Source organism: Alligator mississippiensis, chromosome 1, assembly GCF_030867095.1.
Source record: "Alligator mississippiensis isolate rAllMis1 chromosome 1, rAllMis1, whole genome shotgun sequence".
NCBI lineage: Eukaryota > Metazoa > Chordata > Crocodylia > Alligatoridae > Alligator > Alligator mississippiensis.
The window spans coordinates 37,616,998-37,640,424 of record NC_081824.1 but is presented as its reverse complement, the minus strand read 5'-3'; the positions used below and the strand labels follow the sequence as shown (position 1 = coordinate 37,640,424).

Sequence of the window (23,427 nt, the reverse complement as noted above, 5' to 3'; positions counted from 1 at the left end):
AGACTGCCCTCTTGTGGCAAAACTTCAGCCTAAAAGTAATGTGGATGCAAATCCAACCACTGAGAAACAGCAAACTGGACAAAGGAGCTGTTGCTTTAATTATGTGCGGCAGAATTGTGAATAGTCATAGTTAATTAGGAAAAAAAAACAACCCACGGTACTTTATTTTCTACATAGAGGAGACAGGTGTGAATGATCAAGAATAAATTAAAATGTTAATGAAAACAAGCAGCAGGTATTTGAACTTCTGAAGTAGGCCTCAAAAAAGCTAAGGTGTCTTAGTTCCTTCATCCAGTCAAAAGGAACAAAAAAAGGAAGAGAGGTGAAACTACTTTATGTACGTCATGTACAAATCAGACAAACCCTACACATTTCCTAGTTAAAATATGCTTACGTGAGCTTTCTGGAGGACAGGTGGGGTGTAATACTCGAGCTCCTGAAGCTTGTGTGAATACCCGATTTAACATAAGTTACTGATCTCCCCAGTTAAGCTTTTGCTTAATGCAGGCCTTACGTAAGTGAACTCTTGCTTCACAACTGTTTCTGAGGAGATCTTTGGAAAATCAGGGGTCCAAGTAATTAGGAGCTCTCATACCCTTGAAGGGTACTCTTTTACCCTTGAAGGCTGAACGTTAAGATTTTGTTCAGCTCGTTATAACCTTCTACTCTTGTGGAGCTTCACAGGGTCCAAGCCTCAAACTCAATTAGTGTAACCCGAGGGACAAAAATTCAACCAGAGTCTCTGTTAACTGTAATTCAGATGTGCTGTTTTACCTGGTGGTGAGATCAGGTGAGGGACACCATACATACACCAGTGTATCACTATTTTCTTGATATTTTCCCATGTATACCTAGGTAAGTTTAATATCTTGTTCAGCCACAAAATTCCTGACACATTAGGCAAGTCATTTAATTTGTATGCCCCAATGTCACACTTGAACGGAGTATTCCCTTTCCCTTCTTTCTTATACCTCTTCCTCTATATAACTCTTTCAGATTGGTGTGTTACATCGCCCAGCAGATAATGGCTGGAGACATTATTGTGATACAAATAATAACCAAATAATAATGAAGATAATGCTATTCAGATACAATATTCAAGTTTATTTACCACCTCACCTAAATTCTGGGTGAGGCCGAGCTTGGGTATCTCCATGAAAGTTCAGGGCAATGTTCAGATACAAATAAGTGCATAATCTGGTCTCAAATACACAGCGAATAAGTTCTTCATTCACTATATACACAGTTTGCATATTTTACTTTGCCCTGCACCAGATACAGATGACTAACACACATGTCCTTGGAGTTTAATTGTCTTATAGATTGGACATTATCAATTAAAAATCAAGTAGTTAATACATGGTTAAAATGCTGCTTTTTGAATGCTTCAATTTAAAATATTTAGATTTTAAAAGTGCTTTGACATCTGCAAATGGAAAAATGCTAAGTAAGACCTAAGCATTAAAATTAATATTTTATACTGTCCTCTTTTTTTTTTCTCTTTTTCCTTAGGTATCTGGAACACTACTAATGTCAGTTCCCATTTACATTAAGGTCAATTACTTGATTGGGATCTGGATCAGGCCTTTATCATGTCATACCAGAGGAGATGGAGGAAAGGACCTTTATTACCCCATCAGTAAGCAAAGCATCCCTGAACTTTGGCTCTGAATGGACCCTTCCTTTAAGTGTATACAGACATTCAGGGAGGTTAGAGGTAGGTTAGATTAAATTAAAAAAGGCCACCCAATCTAAGGTAAATCAGGATGGGAGGGCTGGCAGGGGACTATGGGGGAACTGGGAAAGCAAGGAGGCTCTAGGGGGAGGGACTGGTAGAATTGGGGGAGCACTGGGGTCTGCAGGGGGGGGGATTGGAGGGGATCAGGGGGCAAGTAGAGTCTGTAGGGAATATCAGGGGGCAAGTGGTGTCCTCAGGAGGGGGATCAGGGGGATTGGGGGCAAGCAGGGTCCACAGGGGTATTGGAGGGTTTGGGGGGGGTGGGGAATGGGGTCTGAGGCAGGGATGGTGGGATAATCAGGGAGACAGTCTGGGTCCATGAGGGGAAGTGGGGGAGTGGGGATGCTAGTATGGTTCACTAAGGGAGCTTGGGGGATCAGGGGGTCAAGCAAGGTCCACAGAGGGGTAAGTGGGGTGCAGAAGGGTTTTGTGGGATCAGGGGGACTAGCAAGGGATTGGGGGGGAAGGGGAGGGGCTATTTTTAGACCCCCTGACTCCCCTCAACCCCCAGATAAACAACTCCCCCAGTGAACCAAACCCTCCACCCCCATCCTGCCCAATGCCTCCCTCCACCCTGACTTACTTCCTGAACTCCCGGCACTGGGGAATGCCAGTAAAACCAACACTGGGAACAGCTTGTGGGATGGGGGTTTGGCAGGCCTTGGGGAGGCTGGCTGGTCCATGGGGTTAAATATAGCTCAGTGCCAGGGTAGCAGGTAGGAAAAGCCCAGACCCGGGGCTAGAGCCAGTGGCTGGGCTTTTCCAGCCCTGGGGCCGCTCTGGGAACTGTGTAGAAGTTCAGAGTTCAGTTAGATCAGTCTCAGTGGACCCAAGCTGTTAGATTACCTTGGAGGTACACTTAACTTAGACTAGGTCAGCCATTTTTAGACTGGTCTAAACTTCTTGAACTTCTGTACAGTTTGAACTTAGATCAACCTAACTAGGGATCTAAGTGTAAGGTCCCTAAGAGTGGCCATTTGTAATTCAACCTAAACTCCTGCTAAGCTCCCCAAATATCTGCATGTACCCCGAGTAACCACTAGAGAGAAAAGATTTAGCAAATTCCCCCAGTAGACCTTGTTTGTAACACATAGTTCCTTTCCTTTTAAAACAAAGAGACTTGCAGAGTTTGGAAGTCATAATTTCCTGCCTCTTCCACAGAAACTCTGAAAGGAGTTTCCCTTATCCTCCCACAGGGCATCTCTACCCTACCTCCCTACCTACTACGGTAATTTGAATCAGTTCTTTGTTAACCTCTAAACTCTTATTTCAGTTTAAGAGTGGCTTTTTTTTCAGAAGAATTGCAATTTATTCCCAAACAAAACAGTCCTAATCATAACTGATATAAGGGAGTCCACACCGGGGTACACACTATTTAAAACAATATAAACTACCTTTTGTTAAAGCAGGGCAACTTTCTCATGCAGGCAAGGCTTTTAAAAAGGACTTTCATGTGCTAATTTCTGGGCTATGATACTTGTTTTGTTATAAATTTATATTGGCCTCAATGTGTTGCATTATTATTTTGCATTCCACATAGATTATATAGCTAGATAAAAATCCTCAGTGTCATCAAAGTCATGAGCCCAGATTTTCAGAATATATGGACAAGCAGATGCTTACATATTCAATTTTCAAGCCCTGATATCAGAACATATCAATGTTTGAGCTGGTCAGCTATACATGCATAGATTAATGCTGAAAATTGTGAGCACAGGGGTTTGCACGTGCAAATACAAGAGGCAATTTTAGTGATAAACCTTTGACAAATCAAACTCAGAACAAGTGGAAAAAGGAACATACACTTTGCCATGGGTAGTTAAAAAATGAATATAATTTGACAGGGGCAGAAACTGATTTTTAGCTTTCAAAATGACTTTAGCAAAGGAGCTTTTTCATTATTCTCAACAGCAAAGAGGTTAAGGGACTCTAAAGCCAAACAATGATCCCTGTTAACCACTTCACTACTAAATAGCATACTGGATACATCCAGCAAATGAGCTTGTCCAGTGGGGCTGAACATACCTAGAGCATCTTGATGTCCCATTCATTTAACTGGATGTTCCAAAGAAAACTGCTGCCAGAGCACATGCACGTTCCAGCAGCAGTGAAGGCAGCTAAACAACAAGCTGTGACAGCTGGATTCAGTATTGGTTTTGGACTCAGAAGAACCATGCAAAACAAACAAACAACAAACAAACAAACAAACAAAAAGTGACTAGTGCCAACTCAGCAGACTAAAAAGAATAAAATAATTTGAACATGCATTTCCAGGCTTTTCTCTAGGTCTAGCAGATTTTTTTCTTTTTAATATACAGCCTCACTTGTGGGTATTTATTTAGGATCTTACACAAAAGTAAGACAGACCAGAAAGAGTTCCCCGCCCCCTCAGCTCCCGCCCTGTATTAAGTCTTATGAATTAGGACGACTCCTATTTTGAAGATGAAGGTACATAAAAGAAAGGCCTCCCCCTCCCCGCAAACTCTGAAACAACAATAAATCACAGAATATGTTGCTAATGTACTCACTTCACAATATTGTTTTCTCTTAGAGAGTTTACTACAAATGGTAAAGGCTGATGACACAAGGAAAAATGGGAATGTCTCCCTTCTAGTCAGCTCATTTATCTGTAAAGTTGTATTCATTTATATATTAAAAAACACTCAAACAATAATCATGAAACTACTCAGATAGGCCCAGATTTAGCATCAACTGAACTACATGTGCTTAGAGTTAAGAACATACTTACAACTTTTCGCAAACTAGGGTTGATAATTTTTCCCTTTATGAATCAGACCTTATTTTCACTAGGAAAAAAAGAGTATTCTTGAGTTTCACATGAGTTGGCAGATTTGTATATTGTCTAGGCTGTAAACTTTTGGGGGCTTAGTAGCACTCTGTGGACACTTCACAAATAAATAAACAGTTAAGAAAAAAGTTAACATTATAGACAATTCTGTTTATGGCAAAGTCCTCATCTGCTGCAGTTCATTTTTGTCTTAGGAAATTCACTTCCCTGGAGCTGAAATTTCACAAAGGCCATATAAAAGCCTTCAGATAGCAACCTCTTTTTAATCATTGCCAGGCTAGTCTGGACTTCAACAGCTGTGTACAGCTATAAAACAGTTCATAATCCATCATCGGTATCCAACTCATCCACGCTAAGAACCGGACCTGTCTCTGTGTTTATACAGCACTCACCACAAGGCAGATCCAAACCTCATTGCAAACTTTAGTGCTACTACAAAGATAAACAAATCAACATAGGGTTTCGAAATATACCAGTATATCTAACCTGTACATACATGTTACATTTTTAGGCCAGATATAGATAAAAGCTATTATGGAAAGACCCTTTTGAATTTAATGGGACTAAGTCAACTGGGGCCTTGTTGCACATTAATTTTAGGTAGTTCCTGGAGCTCTTAACTCCTAGATTAGCCACACATTAACATCTGAAACTAATTTTAATTTTAAACACACTTCTAGGCAGCTTAATGTTACGCCACTCCAGGGCAGGTTGTCTCTGATTCATGTTACTCAGTTTGTGTTCTATCAATTTGTGGTCACTCCGCAGAGATGAGCTGCCCACGTAGCAATTCTCCAGCATCCCAGGATGCAGTGTCCTCTCCCCAGCCCTTGTGTTCCATGTAAAGAGACTTTCTACCCCTTGAGCTCTACTGCCCCAGGGGTAGTTCTGGCACCAAGCAAACGTCCATTCCTTCCCCCAGGGGTGTGACCCTCCCACCCCACAGGAGTAATCCCATGAAAACAGCCTGCAAAGCACATGCCAGCTAGCTAGGTCACAGGGCATATATGGGTCCAGGAGTGGGGTTTTGGAGGAGGTGGGGTGAGAGAGGTACAGGACAGGAGGCTGGAGCAGGTCCTCATGAGCTGGGGCTTCCTTCCCAGTTTCCCAAAAGCTCCTTACCTCACTGCTACCACCTCCCAGCCACCCCAGAAGCATGACCAGCATCCCCCATACCTCAAACCCAAATCCCAACATATTAAAACATGATACCTCCTTTAATTTACTTATTCTTGATTTCTTTTAAAATTCTTTTTGTTTTTATTTCTTTTTATTTTATCCCTCACTGACTGACTTCCTTCATCAAACCACCCGTTACCCCATCCCCATTTCCTTTCCACCACCTGTTTCATTACCCAACTCTATCCCATTAACCCTCCAGCTTCATGATCCCATCCCATCCCATCCACCCTAAACCCTCTCACACCTCTCCACCTGCAGGACGGATAGAAGGAAGCCTGTCCTAGCACACCAGTCCTGTAGTGACAACTCATAATTGTAGCTCCCGGTCAGGTCCCTGCTCGCCAGCCCTCTGGTGGCAAGTCACAGCTGTGCAGGTAGGGAACAGTCAGAGAAGGTTTTTAGTCTTATTTAGCCTTAATGTGTGACTATTCCAAACATCTGAGCAGCTCAAAGTGCGATATGTAACACAGCCTTTGATTGTACAGAACTTTTTAAGACTACATTACAAAGGCTAAGAAAATTGTACCTTTCTTATAGGAGTTATTTTTGTTTTTTTGATCATGATGACAGTTTCTAAAAAAGAGAGGTGATCTTTTATTAAAACATATAGAATAGTCAAAAATTAGAAAAAAAATTACTTTTTATTCAGTTTTTGGGACTGACATACTTGTCCTCAAAGTACTCATGTTCTGAGATACTGCCTTATTTTGATCAGTCACCAAGAGTGGAATGAACAGGTTGGGCCGTCAAGGCAAATACAATAAAACTTTGCATTTCCATCTTTTATCTGAGGATGTGAAAGTGCTTTGCAAACATTGCTGTAACAGCACTTTTGTGATAAAAGAAGTATTACTTGCATTTTGTAGAGGGAGAAACTGGGACATAGAGACATTAAATGATGGGCAGGTCACACAAAAAAGTCTGATGAAATGCCGGGATTAGAACCAGTCCATTTTCTTTACAGACCTGAAGACTGCAACCATAAAACCATTTTCCTCTGAAATAATAAATTGCTTCATTAACAAAGTTAGGAATTTAAAGCAGCCTGCAAGTCCTACTGATACTTCTTTTGTAGTTCACTGAATGGAATGCAGAGGGGATACTTTGGCAAGGAAAGGGAGGAAAGAGAGGGAGAAAGAAAAAAGAAGGAAGACCTGTAAAGCAATACTATTTACTGTAAGGTACAGATTTTGTGTTTTGATGTCTATATGAATTTTAGTGCCTGTCAAAATCAGTATATTAACAGCCCTTGACATAGTAGTCTTCTATTTAACTTCCAAACCAGGCAAAACAGAAATGGCAGCAGAATAAGATTCACTCCTTTGCCCTTCCCATGCACTTCTGCACTGACTCGGAGGGAGCATTTATGGGTTGAGAATACAGTCATTTTCTGTGCTATTCCTTCCTTTGCTTTTTACTAAGTTTGCCAACAACAGTGTTCACAACAATTGTGGTGGTCGTCATAATGTAAATTGCCTCTTCAGGAAGAACTAGACTGAAACCTAAATTCATTTTATTTACAGCATTGAACAATGACCAGAGGTAACAACTTTTAGTCATTTCTGAACTATTTCTGAAATACAACCTGAAAGGAAAAGCTATAACACTAAATCTTAGTATTTGAGCAGGTGTCTTGGTAGGTTGTCAGTTGCAAATATAAGTATGTAACACAGAAGATAATTCTGGGTTTTTCCCTACAGAAATGTAAGAAGAAGGACTGCTCTCTGCTGTAATTCCAGTAGGTACACAGGCATTTTGCCCTCTCCTCTTCCCTTTTACATTTTTTATTTTAATTTATTTTCAGTTTTCTTACTATAGTTCACTTAAATTTGGGCTTCGGGTACTCCTTGATTCCTGAAGAGTCAGGCCTTTAGTTCTTAACCCATGTAAAACTCTCTCAGTTGGATTCCTACAAGCAGCACACCTTATCTGTGAAGCTGTTCTGTTAGGGATGGATTTATTTTCTCATCTTTTATCCCTCCCATTCCTGTTTCTGCTCTGCCATTCCTTCTACTTTTTATTTTACCCTTTTCACCTCCCCTCTTCTTTTCCTCACCTGATGTTTCTTTCCTTTCATTTTCCTTCTGATCTCTTTCCTCTTTTTTCCTATACCTAGACTCTCATCTTTGTCCCCATTGTCTGTTTCTCTCTCCCGGGCCTCTGCTTAGCTCCTTGCTCATTTTTCTCCTCTGCTATTCCTATAAGCACAGTGTTACTCTCTGATCCTTCTCCTTGCCTCATGCTCACTTGCTGTCCCTTCTCCATTCATCTCTCTTCTACTGTTCCTGTCATTCTTGCCTACCTCATCTGATAGCTTTTATTTGTATTCTGTCCCTTCTTTTTGCCTCGTCAGGCTCTCTTATCTCCATGCACTATATAACTCTTCCTGCTTTCACCATTCATTTTTCTCTCTCTCCATCATCCCCTCTTTCATTGTACTTGTCCCTCATCCCGTTCTCCCAGCTTATGTTATTTCATCTTCTGCCATCTCTATTGGTGGTCCACCTCACTTAGCTGAAGTGACTTGGACAAGCAAAGCAACCCCTGCATTAGAACAGGAAAAGTTGAATCACTATGATGTTCCTGTATTGTAATTAATTTTCTTGACTACCAAGATTCACAGAGTGCGATTTTGAAAAGCACTCAGTACTGCCTCCATCAAACTTCCACAATGGGACTTTTTTGCTTTAATGGGAGTAGAGTTAGGCCAGTGCTAAGCTCATTTGAACATATGCTCTGTGGTATGAGTATCTAGATAAAGGAAAGTTCAGTGGAGCTCTAGCTCCTGCTTACATATTCTAATATCTGCAAATACACTTTCATAAGCAGATACTAATTAGATCCTAATTAATATCACAGGACCATAAGATTAAAATAAAAAAGTAGTTAATGCTAGATTTTCATGCTGAGTTTTTAGAGGGTCCAACCAAAATAGTGAAGAGCATTCAACATATATATTAGCTTTAAGAAATGTTTTAAATATTTGTTTTCTCCTGTGAGAAAGGGCCCCTGCACTTCTTCCTTCACTGAGCACTACGGACATGACAGTCCTATGGCATGCAATAGTCTCAATGAAGGCACAGATGCAGAATATATTCTGGTATATCTGAATTTAATACAAATAAAGGAAAAAGACCTTGGAGAAAAGTATGAGAGGCAGGCTACGTAAAATCATGGGAGATTAACAGGCAGAGGCTGCCCAAAAAGTATTTTGCTGGTGAAATCTGAGTGAACAAACAGTTGGAAAAATCCTGTCTTTGTCTCTTAGATGCTGAGGACTCTTGACATGGGAACCAGTAAAATTCCATTGGATATGGGCAAGCCATTTGTGGAGGACATGCCCAAAGTGGGAAAAAAAACACAATCCTGAAAAGGAGAGCAGGAGAGATACGTGCAGGTCAGAGAAGGAGGTAAGTGTGCAGTGGAAGGCTATGCTACTAGCACTACACAGTTATTTCAGCCTCTCTAGGTGTAGTGGAAGCCACATCAGGGCTATGGAGGTAGTCTAACTATAAGACTGAGATCAGTTTAGAGACGTTTTCTGTCCCTGTCTCTACTTCCATAAATTCCCAACAACTGAATGCTTCAAAATTGGAGAGGGCTGCCTGCATTTTCTTCTCTTTGAGTGAAATGTAATTCATCATATGGCTTTTCTTTGCACATATACTCTGTGCTTCAGCTCCAGAGCTATAAATATTACACTCTCACTAAGCTTCTATGTTTGTGGCGGTGAAAAAGAATGAGATATATATTATTAAATTAAATTCAAGCCTTTCTCTTATAAACTGGTTACGTTTTACAGTATCTCTGCACTTGCACACACAGATACCTATGTGGTTTTTAAATTAATTATATTGATTCAGGCATTCAGTTAGGCATTCAGTCACCACCATGGCATGCTGCCCATTGTGCCAGCAACCCGGATTTTTTACCACACTAGCATCAAGTGTCCTGGTGCTCTGCTCACTGTTACCACTGAGGTATATCCAGATATATCCAGGTTGTATTGCTTAACAGGCTAGTAGCCAAAGACATGGCGTGCTTCAAATGTGAAAAAGCATGACCTTCAGAGTGCCCCACTCATAGAAGATGCCTGAGAGAAGTTGTGAATCAGCTCATTTCCTGCCCACAACATCCATAGCCAACACTCCTTATTTTGGGAGTAGCATTGGCCAGTTGCAGATCTCCTCCACCGGAGACAATTCACTGACATTAGGAGAGGAATAAGTCTCAATACACACAAGCTCAAAAGTTCATTTCTGAAATCCTAAGGGCCTGGTTAATGTTTAATATTTACAGTAAAGGAAATGGGGTTGTCCATACTTGAAAGTTACTATGGATTCAAGGAGGCTGGGATTTTAAATCATAAAAGCACTTCCTGAATAACAGCATATGTGCACACACTTCTCCCCCCAAAAAGTGTGTCTTGGTCTGTTTAGCTTATTCTATGTTCACAGTTAAATGAATACATAGCATCTTAAAACAGACACCACTAAACTTTCATGGACTTTTGCTGCCAATCAGCCATTCCATGTCAGGACTGATCCAAATAGAAGAACCACAGGGAGATCTCTCACTTGAGAGATCTCATTTCCTGGAAGTGAATGTCGGTCAGAGAGAACCAATTCCACAACGGTAGCAGCAGATACAGTAGGCAGTGTCTGTGATTTCATTAGTGTATGCAACAATGTAAGATTTTTCAAGAGTGTTTAACATTGGCCTGCCTTTGCTGCCACTGATGTCAATGGGAGTTTTACTACTGATTTGAATGAAAGAAAAATCAGACAAATACTGAGCGATGTAAAAATCCCATTCTAATCTAGGTTTTGGGCTGGGGTGGGGAGCTTATTAATAAAGACTGATGTGAAAGACCTGTAACCTGCTCCTTGCCCTGCACAATCTTGAAATTACCGGCTAGCTGCAGCATAATTCTTGAACTGCTATTTCTGAATGTGCTGCTGCCATTTGCTTTACTGTCAGTTCCCTGCTCTTTTGCTCCTTTGTACTGTATAACCCTTCCCTGCAGAAACAAATATAGAAGTGAGGCTCTGAATGTGCTTGCTGAGAGCTTCCTAGGAGGTGCTGAGTACACTGTATCCAAGGGAATTTAAAGCAATCAGCATGTCCCAGGAAAGACTCACTAGTCTGAAGGACAAAACTCCTCCTAGCAGCAGTTTAAAGGCAGAGATAAAAAATATCACAACTTATATTTAATTGGTGGTTTGACCAATCCATCAAATATTTTGGAGAAGAGAACTGGGGAACAAAGAATGGGAGACATAGGACTTGCTTAAATTAGCTATTTAGCATTTGTCTCTTTTGTTTACAATGGTCACTCCATATGCAAATGTCTTAACTATTTAAAATTATATGAAACACATTAATCAAAGGAACTGTGCCAACTGCATCAAACAGAGCTGGAGTGTAAGGAGAAAATAGCTACAAAAACATACCCTGGCTGTCACTTAAGAACAGCATGTTCTAATGGCATTTGCAAGATGGAGCCAAAGACTCAAGTTGGGGTATGTTTGACCTTTACTTAAGTGTTCTATCTCCAGTGAAACCACAGCCATAAATGAATGGGATTGTGAATGCCACTTAGTCACACTAAGAGGTTTTTTTACTAGCAGAAGGTGAAATGAAAAATAATCAAAAAAATGTAATCACAATGATAGAAAATGTACTAAGGCTGAATTGCTGCCTTAATACCTTTTCTTTTAGCCCATGTTTTAGTAAAGCAACTGAGAAAACCAACTAGTTTGGTTAGTCTTTACTCAGAGTAAATATTAATTTATTAATTAATAAAAATACTTAGCCTAACTAAACCTTAAAATAACTACTGGGCTTTGTGTTCTATATGCACAGTAACCTCCCTGCACTGATCAGCAACCTTGAAAGGTGCCACTGTACCACAGGGTTACAAAATTGGATAGGATTTTGATCTTTTTCTTCATGTTTGTCCCTTTGATTGAAAGGATTTGTCATGTGGTCAAAGGTGCAGGTTGGCAGCTGGAAGATGAGGTTTGAGAAAAGCTTTTTAAGGTTCCCCAGATAGCAGAAGCAGCAGTGATGCTCTCTATTTCTGGGGTGAAGAGTCAGTAGCAAGGGAGAGAAAAACTGCTTCTTTTCATTTTATGAAAACAAATGGCCTTTTTCCTGGCCTCCTACATATTACCAAGTTACAGAGGCTTATGAAAGCTTGAGCCTGATTTTTTTTTAAATTAATAAACATGTTCAGCATAAATTATATCACATTGAGAAGGGCAGGTTATTCTAGTGAAAACTATGGCAAAACAAAAGGAGACCTGTTTTTGGCCAAATATTCCAAAACATTATTGAGACATTTAGAAACTGATGTTCAGAGAGGTTGAACCCCATAACTCCCTTTGACTTCAATAAGCCCTCAGCATTTACAGAAGTACTGAGCCTCCACAAATTCTCAGTGAATATAATGGGAACCCCCACATTTATTTACCAAGTCTGGGTAATAATGTCAGCTTCCTAGGAATATGTATGAATAGCACTTTGAAAATGTATAGTGCTAGTTTTTGCTGTATAATTCACTGCTTGGTTTTCCAGCACTGACTGCCTTTTCCTTGAGGTAAACTGGGACAAAAAGCTTTAATTCCATGTTCTACTAAGAGCAAGGACAGTTTTCAGAAACAGCTTTGTAGAGTAGTAGGAATGGCAAAGGTTATAACTAGGGATAAATGGCGGTGAGACAGCATATGTCTGATATAGAAAACATCTTTCCATACTCTAGAAATTATACTGTGTTGGGAAAGGAGACAAAAGAGGAAACACTGACATGCTAACATACCTTCATGTCACAGACCACCTGTCACTGCAGAAGGAAAAAGAAGACCTGACAAAGAGACTGTAACAATTTTGCCTTATGTATTGTTTGCAAAAGCTGTGGTTTTTCTGATTTAAAAAAAAATGTGTTTTATTTTAAAAAATCATTTGCTGTTTCCTATGATTGTAACAAATTGCTCTCAAATAACTATTCACTAGCCTGAATTCAAAGTGAATGATTACATTAGCGTACATGGTGTTTTTCTCTTTCCAGATCAGCTAATATTAACCTTAATATTCTGTTTTACTTACCATTCCAATTCACATTCTGAGAGTGTTTGTTTAGAAATCACTGTTTCAGCTATTTCAGATATTCCTAATTTAAAAGAATTCAGGTTAATCGGAAGATATGAACACAGCTGAAAATATGGTTCTTAAATTCAAAGAAATATTTTTTCTGTTTCAACTAACATGAAGTATGAAAGCTTTACATATGATACAGTGTTGGGTGGGGAAAGGACCCCTTATTAGTACATAAGTACATAAGGGGTGTGCATCAGGATCTGGGAGAACACCTGTTCACCAGAGCACCCAAAGGGATGACAACAAGGTCCAATGGTCACAAACTCCTACAAGACTGTTTTAGGTTGGATATAAGGAAAAACTTCTTTACTGTCCAACCCCCCATAGGTAGTGTAAGCACCTGCTCTGGACACTTTAAAGAAACATTTGGATGCTTATCTTGCTGGGATCCTTTGACCCTAGCTGACTTCCTGTCCCTTGGGCAGGGGGCTGGACCTGATGATCTTATGAGGTCCCTTCCAGCCCTAATGTCTATGAAATCTATGAAAAAAAATTAGTCTTCTGTTCACCATATACACCCTGAGGAGCCCTAGCAGAAGTCCAGTTTATGTACTCATAGTCAGAGAAAATGTCAAGGTCAAGGTCTGTATGGTACATGGTTATAAGAGAAGGTATAGGCAGGAAGTAGTACACTGAATTCCAACTGCTTTGTATAAATGATCCATCTTTACATGGTCCGTTTCTGTGGGTTATGCCTCCAGGACATAAATGAACCCAAAAGAAGCATCATTATAAAATATCAGACCTCTATATTATTACAAAAAATAAACTTGTGAATATAAGTTGTTTCCATTAAAAAAAAAGGGCTAAATAAGTTATTCACAATATCCACTTTACTCCTATATGACAAGTATTTTCATTAATGTGAATAGATTTAAAAAAAAAGGTTTTTTTTCAATGGTAATAACACTGTCACTATCATAAAACACACGCTTTTAACTTTAAGGTAATATACAATTGGTTTTTTATAAATAACTCCAAATGGTATGGTTAGAAATGGATATTTAAGACAAATCAGTTTGTGGTACATTAACATTTATCAGAATTTTAACAGAAGTTGCAGTAATGGACTTGATACTCTTATTAATTTCCTGGTCTAAACTGGGAACAATCCCACTGAAGTCAATAAAATTAACTTTTTGTAAAATTGGTGAAATGGACTAAGAATCTAGCTCAGTAAAGTTAAAAAAAAATAACACTATTGAAATTATTCAGGAAAGATGATCTAAAATTATAACTCTTTTATATATGTAAATTGTACTCACTTGTTGGGCACAAGGTTTGACACATTAAATAGAGGTCAGACAAATTATTTGCTTAAACTACAGATAATAGTTAGTGCTTTATAAAACTACAGATAATACTGTTTTATTAAAGAAGTCCTTTTATTCTGTAAAACATCTAGTGCTTCTCCCAGATCCTAGCTATAACAATGTTATTTTCCTTTGTAGACCAAAAACAATCATGTAAAATGGCTTTTGTTAAGATTACTCTCTGCAAATACTGCTCTTGAATATCTACACTCAGTTCATATGAGCTGAAGGAACAGAATCTGGCCCCATGATATAATCTTTTTTCCAGAAAAAATAAAAGACAACAGTCCTAGCAGTTTGCCTAGAAGAGAAATCCATAACTGATTTTAATATTTATTGCATTTATTTTCATTCATTACATTATTTTCATTCCATTTTTAATTATTTTCATAATTTGTTCATGACTTTTTCACAAAAAGAAAAAAAAATCATAGAACAATTCTGTGCCCACAAATCAGGAAGTTTTAATTTAAGATTGAAAACTGATCTGGATCTGGCAGTGTATTTATGGATGCTCAGAAGTTCAAGTGCCACATTTTGGTTTAGGTTTATTTATCCTAATGAGTAATCTAGTTGCTTGAATGCAATTTCCAATTCTTAATTAAAAAAAGAGTAATGAGCAGGTTTTTAATGCTCAAGATCTAATATCAGCTTAAGATAAAGTGTTCAGATTTCTACTAAAATTTAGATTTTGAAATAAATATAGGAAAATCAGGGGTTTTTAAATCTGCAACTTCCTCAATTCAACAGCCAATAGGACTTCCTTGACACTCCACTTTTTTTTTTTAAGGTGGTATCAGTTTTATTAGGAGAAATTTAAGATAGTGAGACAGGTAAAGTGAGGTTTGCGATTTCTAAGTATTTATCCTCTTTTAAAAATGATTTCTGTGTGAATTAGTGCTACAGAATGTTGCCAAACAGCCTGCCCTGCAGAATCGAGTTCACTCTGTATCCAAAAAATTGGGCATAGGAAAGAATGGAAATCTTCTTATTTCACACCCCTATAGTAGAAGGGCTCTCTAGAATCAAATTGGTTATTTCTGAAAAAAATATTTCTGAACTGCTTGTAAACTCATACAGAATTCCTGAGACTGCAGACACCTGAAATAATAGATCAGTGAGATGTCAACTCCCCTCCTTCATCTCAGCGTGGTAATAACTAAAGACTGTAGCTGACTTTTTAAATGTCAGTACTCTTGATCAACGGTCAGCAATCTTTTAAGGCTGTGGGTTAGATTGACTTAGTACAAGAAGAACTGGATGCCTTTAAGTCGGCAGGCCCGGATGAGCTCCATCCGAGGGTGCTGAAGGCACTGGCCGACATCATTGCAGAGCCACTGGCGGGAATATTCGAACGCTCATGGCGCATGGGCCAAGTCCCGGAGGACTGGAAAAGGGCTAACGTGGTCCCCATTTTCAAGAAGGGGAGGAAGGAGGACCCGGGCAACTATAGGCCAGTCAGTCTCACCTCCATCCTTGGTAAAGTCTTTGAAAAAATTATCAAGGCTCACATCTGAGACAGCCCGGCAGGACAAATTATGCTGAGGGGAGATCGTGCCTGACCAATCTAGTCTCCTTCTATGACCAGGTTACGAAACGCCTGGACACAGGAGGAGGGGTGGATGTCGTATACTTAGACTTCAGGAAGGCCTTCGATACAGTATCCCACCCCATACTGGTGAATAAGTTAAGAGGCTGTGATGTGGATGACTACACAGTCCGGTGGGTGGCGAATTGGCTAGAGGGTCGCACCCAGAGAGTCGTGGTGGATGGGTCGGTCTTGACCTGGAAGGGTGTGGGCAGTGGGGTCCCGCAGGGCTCGGTCCTTGGACCGATACTCTTTAATGTCTTCATCAGTGACTTGGACGAGGGAGTGAAATGTACTCTGTCCAAGTTTGCAGATGACACAAAGCTATGGGGAGAAGTGGACACGCCGGAAGGCAGGGAACAGCTGCAGGCAGACCTGGATAGGTTGGACAAGTGGGCAGAAAACAACAGGATGCAGTTCAACAAGGAGAAATGCAAAGTGCTGCACCTAGGGAGGAAAAATGTCCAGCACACCTATAGCCTAGGGAATGACCTGCTGGGTGGCACAGAGGTGGAAAGGGATCTTGGAGTCCTAGTGGACTCCAAGATGAACATGAGCCGGCAGTGTGATGAAGCCATCAGAGAAGCCAATGGCACTTTATCGTGCATCAGCAGATGCATGATGAATAGGTCCAGGGAGGTGATACTTCCCCTCTATAGGGCGTTGGTCAGACCGCAGTTGGAGTACTGCGTGCAATTCTGGGCGCCACACTTCAAGAAGGATGCGGATAACCTGGAGAGAAGGGCCACTCGTATGGTCAAGGGCCTGCAGACCAAGCCCTATGAGGAGAGACTAGAGAAACTGGACCTTTTCAGCCTCTGCAAGAGAAGGTTGAGAGGCGACCTTGTGGCTGCCTATAAGTTCATCACGGGGGCACAGAAGGGAATTGGTGAGTATTTATTCACCAAGGCGCCCCCGGGGGTCACAAGAAACAATGGCCACAAGCTAGCAGAGAGCAGATTTAGATTGGACATTAGGAAGAACTTCTTCACAGTTCGAGTGGCCAAGGTCTGGAACGGGCTCCCAAGGGAGGTGGTGCTCTCTCCTACCCTGGGGGTCTTCAAGAGGAGGTTAGATGAGTATCTAGCTGGGATCATCCAGACCCAGCACTCTTTCCTGCTTATGCAGGGGGTCGGACTCGATGATCTATTGAGGTCCCTTCCGACCCTAACATCTATGAATCTATGAAAGTCAGAGGTGGGCTCATGATGGCCAGTCACTAAGATCCAGCTGCCATTGCCACTTTTCTCTGCCGCTGACATGGGGAAAACACCCACCCTTTCCATATTTCTCTGTGCCAGCATGGGAAAAGTATCTGTTGCTGCCACTTTCCCCCCTGCTGCTTATTGCTTCTCTTTGATCTTCACAGGGAAAGCCCCACTGTCCAATATCACCAAACCCTCATGTCCTTTGACTGTATCTGTCCTGCAGGCTATAGGGTGACAACCCCTGCTCTTGACCATCATCACTGGTCACTTCAGCAGATACATGCAGGTAATATATACATATGTTCATACCTACACACACACACAATACACTTGGATCTAATGTACTGAGACTGCAAACTTTGGAAAGTCAGGACCTCTTCTTCGCCACATGTTGTATGCCAGCAACACAAGAGTCTTGGCCTATGGGTAAGGCTCCTATGTAGTACTGTAATGCAAACAAATAATGATAGTAGCCTGGTTAGCCTACAATCCCACATTGCTTCTGTCTCCCACCCAGATTCATAAATGTCTAACTCCTCTACAGAGCAGACAAGCGTTCCACCTTCCTTGCTAAAATTTTTCTGATGCAATTATATATTATTAGCACAAAAAGTATATAATAGTAAGTGCATCTACATGTGCACTTTACTGCTGAGTTAAATAATTAGCTCCACAGTAAAGTGCCATAGTCTATATATGCGCTGGTGTTAGGGCACAGCAAATTAATTGACTTGGCTGTAGGATAGTACTGTCTGGGATAGTACTATCCTACAGCAGAGTAATTCACTGCTACTCTGCACACGTAGATGGTGAGAGGGGCTGGCTGGGACATGAGGGTGCTAAAGTGTGAGGGCTGCCTGCTGCCTAGCTCCACATTTTAGCACCCCTGTGCTCCAGCCAGCTCCTCTGCCACCTAATGCTGCCACTTGGGGTCCAGGGCTGCTCTGCCCTGGCTCAAAGCGTTGTGGTCCTAGGCGCATGCATAAACGCTGCACCTGTGAGCAGCTGACTCCAGCGTGACCTGTGTCAGAGTTTATCTTGTCACCTTAATGGCATGTGTAGATGCACCCACTAAGGATTCATAATATGGAAAAAGTATACAATAAACTGACTAGTAAAATAATAACATGATTAATGTCTCAGGGATTTTATTTTCATAATGGGTTATTTAAGAAAAAAATAAAAAATTCCCTCGTATCTTAAATTTAAATGGTGTTGCCATGGGGCTTCTAGTATGCTGAATTGCCCCTATGGAGTTTGTTGACAAAATTATAACCGCCTCACAAGAGCATTCATAGGCCTTTGGGTGTGGCACAATCAGTTACAATCACACTGCAGAAGTGAGACGCTCCGAATAAAACTTGTAAAAAAATAAAGCAACACAATGTTGAATAGAACTGGAGGAAAAAAGTGATGAGGATGATAAACCATGGCTCTTTAATAAAAATCAATGACTATACAAAGCAAATTTCTGCAACTTATTTGTTGAAAATAAATAAATAAGAATGAATTTGCACACAGAAACTGAGGCTGAGTGCAAAGTAAGCATAGTCAGTGGGTGTATCTACACATTCATTAATGAACTTTTCCTAATACATATTAAATTTAGTACCTGTGGGTGCCTGTATATGAGTGTGGCGGCTGCTCCAGTGGGCTATAAATACAGCTTGTTGGAGCAGACTCATTTAATCGAGTCTGCTGGAGTGTGGTATTTGCTGCACTTTAGAAGCTTCCCATGTCTTGTGTATCAGTATCTCTGTGCTTAAAAATGTTGGCAGGGGCACTTGAACTAAACCTCGTCGAACAAGCTTTAGTTCAAACACCCCTACCACCATTTTTAAGAGCAGGAATGCTGATACATGAGATGTTGCATTGATTTATTTAGAGCAGCTCTCGGAGCACCTCCCCACCCCTGGAACACACATAAAAGTGCCCTCTAATGTGAGGTACTAAATAAATGCACATTAGGCTGCCCTACTGCATAGTAGCAAAAACACACACTTTTTTAGTTATGCTTAATGTGCAATAGCCTATTTTTACTGTGCATTAGCAGATTAGCAAGATTTTTGACATGACGCTTTAATGAGCAGTAAAATAAGCTGCTGTGTATTAAAGCACATGTGTAGACATGCCCAGTGAACATCAAAAAATGATGGACAAGGTCCATAAAAAACTCAAGCCCCCTTCACATAGTGGATACAAAATGAGTCCAAGTGATAAAACTTATAAACTCATTTTTGCAGAAGAAGAGATACCATTAAACAGATTTTTAAAAAGTGAAAGAGGAAATTAAATGTGTTAAAGGGGGAAAGTAGCCTACAATGGCAGATGAGCAAACATGTGTGGGAATTCCAGTTTTTGGGACAGAAAAGGTATTTTTAAGGATGAGGATAATGAGACATTTGAGAGGTATGTTTTAAGAGTATAAAACATTTATTGATAGAAATATTACTGTGTTACCAAACATTTCTTTAACACCCAGAGTCCCACTAGCACTGAGGTACAAATTAAAACGGTGAACATACCCAGATGGAAATGTAAATGTTACTGTACAAATACTGAGTTAACTGTACAGCCATTAAACAAATTAAGGACAGATATACGCCAACAAATGTAAATAAGACAATCAAACATGAATGCGAACCTGATATAATAGCTTAGGACATTTCACCATATCATCAGGTGATATACATTAGTGAAACCCTATTGAAGTCAATGGAGCTACATGAAAGTATATCATCTGAAAAAGTAGACAACCACATCTAGGATTTCAGTACATAGGAGTAGGTGTAGTTTGGGTATACGCTAAGTATTCTGACAGTTCTGACCAAATATGGAAAGTGCAAAACACTACACTTTCAATTCTCCTTGTGGTTAATACAAATTTAAGCAGTTTCCTTTGGGGACTGCCTCAGCACTCAGGATAAACCACGGCATCATATACCAGATCTTTGAGGAGCTGGATGCCATGGAAGGAATTGTTTATGATCTCCTGAACGGAGGCAAAAATGATCAATTTCACATGTGAGATTGCATAATATCTGTATTGTGTCAAAGACCCTTGAATTGAACAAAAGTAAATGTCAGATTGAATGAGATGAATTATGTAGGACACATTCAGTGGCAAAGAAATATGACCAAAACCAAGGAAGGCAGAGGCAACTGTATGAATGGAAAGAGTCCAAGACAAGAAGGCCTTAAAGAGATTCATGGACATGTTAAAATATCTAAGCACACTCAATGCTAATTTATCACAGTTAAATGCTCTCCTCAGAATGCAGCTTGGGGACTGTTCAGAATTGAAATGGAATGACTGACAAGAGAAAAGATTTGGAAATTAATTTAAGTTGTCAAGCATCAGTGAACCATTTTCAGATTAAGAAAGAGCCTAAGTTAAGAAACAATTATATCTTTTTTTCAAAAAGCACCTAAGTGATTTAGTTGCCTAAATCCCAGTGAAGGTCCATTGGATTTAGGATCCTAATCACCTAATTTAAAACAGGATATGGGACATAGATTCAAAGCACTTAGGAGGCTTTGAAATTTTTACAATAAGCTGATGTTAGCTCATAAGGAATTAAGGCTGTGCTTCTGCAAGATGAAGGTTAAATGGCACATGCTTCAGAAACAGTAAATAAAACACAAACACCAGAAAAAGGAATGGTGGCAAAAGACGTTGGTTGTAAATGTTTTCACAAATATTGTTACGTGCAAAAAGTAAGTCAAAGTAGAAACATACCATGAATAGTTGGAACAGTAGAGGTGCCATTGTGCAAAGCAGAGCTCAGACTTCAGAAAATTATAACAGAATTGAAAAGTTACTGATCAAAGCCCTTTCCTGAAAGGTAGTTCATTCAGGCATTACCTATGCCTGTGTGGAACACTGTGCAACATGAGAAGATGCAGAAGAAATGCAAGGTCTTAGTAAGAAGCTGTTGATAGCATACATGCTTTTAAGATTGTGCTTAGACAGTGAAAACAAGGGGAAATATGTAAACAGAACTGAAGTTTTACCTGTTTCTGACACAAAATTTAACAAACTCAAGCGAGAAATATGAAATGGCCCAACCTTACAAGAGCTTCAGCAAAGTATTCTAGACAGAAAGCTAACAGAAAAAGCCCAGACACCTCTAAGTATAAAACTTATTAAGACTATAAGGATGAAATTGCTGCATATAATGGGATTCTGTACAAAGAACATTGTCATAACACCACAAAACATGAGGTTGGAAATGCTAGGTATAACCTACAGTGCCCATTTGAGTATTGAGAAGTTCAGGAACAGAGCCCAAGGTGTTCTGTTCTGGCCAGGCATGCATGCTGCCATCAAAGATAAGGTATCCAAGTGGAAATCTGCAATAAATACAGGAGACAGAATGCAAAAAAACCCACTGAAACCAAATGAGACTCCTAATTGCACGTGGCCCAAGGATCTATTTAAATGAAATGGAAGATTATATCTTATTTGATGGATTTTATTTAGGGTCTGTATTTTTTTTTTGAGTTATGCTGTTACATGACACATAAAGTAGCAATGTAATAATCCACTGTAAACTGCAGTTTTTTTCACCATGGGATTCCATAGGAGCTAAAAACAGATAACATCCCACAATTTATAAATGCTCCATTTCAGCAATTTTTTGGAACATCAGTTTAAATATAGCATATCAAGTCCTTACAATCGACTTTATGAACAGTAAAGTCAATACAAATATCAAAGGGACTTGATAAAAATAAAGAATCTTGACATTAAAGGGATTAGTGCCGCACATTTTTAGACTATTGCCACAGTTCTTTACTAGGTTTAACAATTCAGGAACTCACAATGACAAAAATACAAGTGCCAACTTCTAATAAGCTTACTGAGTTATAAACAACATAGCCTAAAGAGATAGATAGCAGGGAACTAGAGAGGAAGAAATGCTATAACCAAAATGGCTAACAATCACCCTTATTGCAAGAGAGAGAAAAAACATTAGATTCTTAAGAAAAAAATGGGTGGCAGACAGCCAACAGAATAGTTATATTATCTTCAGTGGGGTCGTAAGTGACCCCACCAAGGGCCAGTCACACAGAGTCCGTACAAGATGGACATAAGAAAAAATATAGGGGAGAAAACCACAACGTGAGACACTGGTGCTCTATTTTCTGTGAATAACCAGCATGCTGGTGACCATGACCCTGTGCTAACAAGGTTAATAAATGCATGTTCAGTTAGGAAATGGCAATTAAAAATACCAAGAGGGTGGCAACTGTAGGCTCTAGGTGCTGGATCCACTTCAGGATCCAGAACAGTCAGTGCAGAGGGAACTGATTTTAGAAGAAGAAAAAAACCATATAATCATAAAGTTTTAAAAATGGCAGTTATTGAGCAAAGTCCAGACCCCCCGTCTCTCCCCCCCGGCCCCAAGACAAATCTGTTTATTTCCTTTGAGGTATCCATTTGTGTATTCTAATACTTGGGTCTACTATGCTGTGGCTGTTCATTTTAGTTGATATCATATTCTTTTATTTGAACTTGATTTTTTTTAAGAAGGGAAGGAATATCAATAGAACCTAAAGTCAGCATATATGTATGCATATGTCACACAATATATGTGCATATGTTATGTGGCAGAGAGAGACATAATCTTTTGTAACCGTAGCTCAGCTCAGATGACTAAAACCGTAAATACTAATTTCTTCCTCTACAAGTTTCTGCCTCTTGCATGTAAAATAACAGGACTTTCCGAATGAAAAAGCAGGACAATTCTAGGTAAGGAGGAAGGCGGCTCAGAAAATGATTTTTTTCGCTGCTACGCAAGTATGGATTTTGGAAGAGAATTGAAATTAAGCATGAGGGCCGCGTCCAGATGAGTGCAGCCTTGTGGTATGTGGCACCGCAAACACATCTGCGGTAGCACATACCGCACATTCAGATGTTCTCTGCACTGCAAAGGAATGCTGCCCATGTGCACTACTCCACCTTTTCCCCTGATATCCAGGGGTCAAAGAAACCCACAGAAAAAAAAAAGCGGAGCAGTCCACATACGGACAGCGTGCGCCGCTCAAAAGCGGAAATGGGCCACCTAGAGCCATGTTGCGGCTGCTGGCTAGGCTCTGCACGGCAGAGTCAATGCTGCTGCAGCCCTGGGAGGCCCCCACGAGCCCAGGTAAGGCTGCTGGGGTTAGCCCAGTGCTGTCCCCAGCCTCCTCTACCCCACGCAGGATAACTTGCCGTGCACCAAAGCATGCATGGTACGGGCATTCCCCGGGGACAAGTAGTGGCGGCGCAACATGTACCACCGCTACTTGTCCCCAGGGAACCAAACATCTATGCTCATGTGGACACAGCCAAGAAGTTCAGAATAACACTGTGTAGGGAGGCAGAAAGAGAAACTTGCCAACAGGTGACAGCCTAGGTTGGAGAGGCTGTGCATGGAGTGCAGGCA

General features: G+C 40.3%; 1 protein-coding gene across 3 annotated transcripts in view; it reads right to left on the bottom strand.

Annotated features, from left to right (window-relative positions):
- Window positions 1–23,427, bottom strand: part of MYT1L (myelin transcription factor 1 like) — a 463,312-nt gene that overhangs the window by 45,902 nt on the left and 393,983 nt on the right. The gene's annotated exons all lie outside the window — the stretch shown is intronic.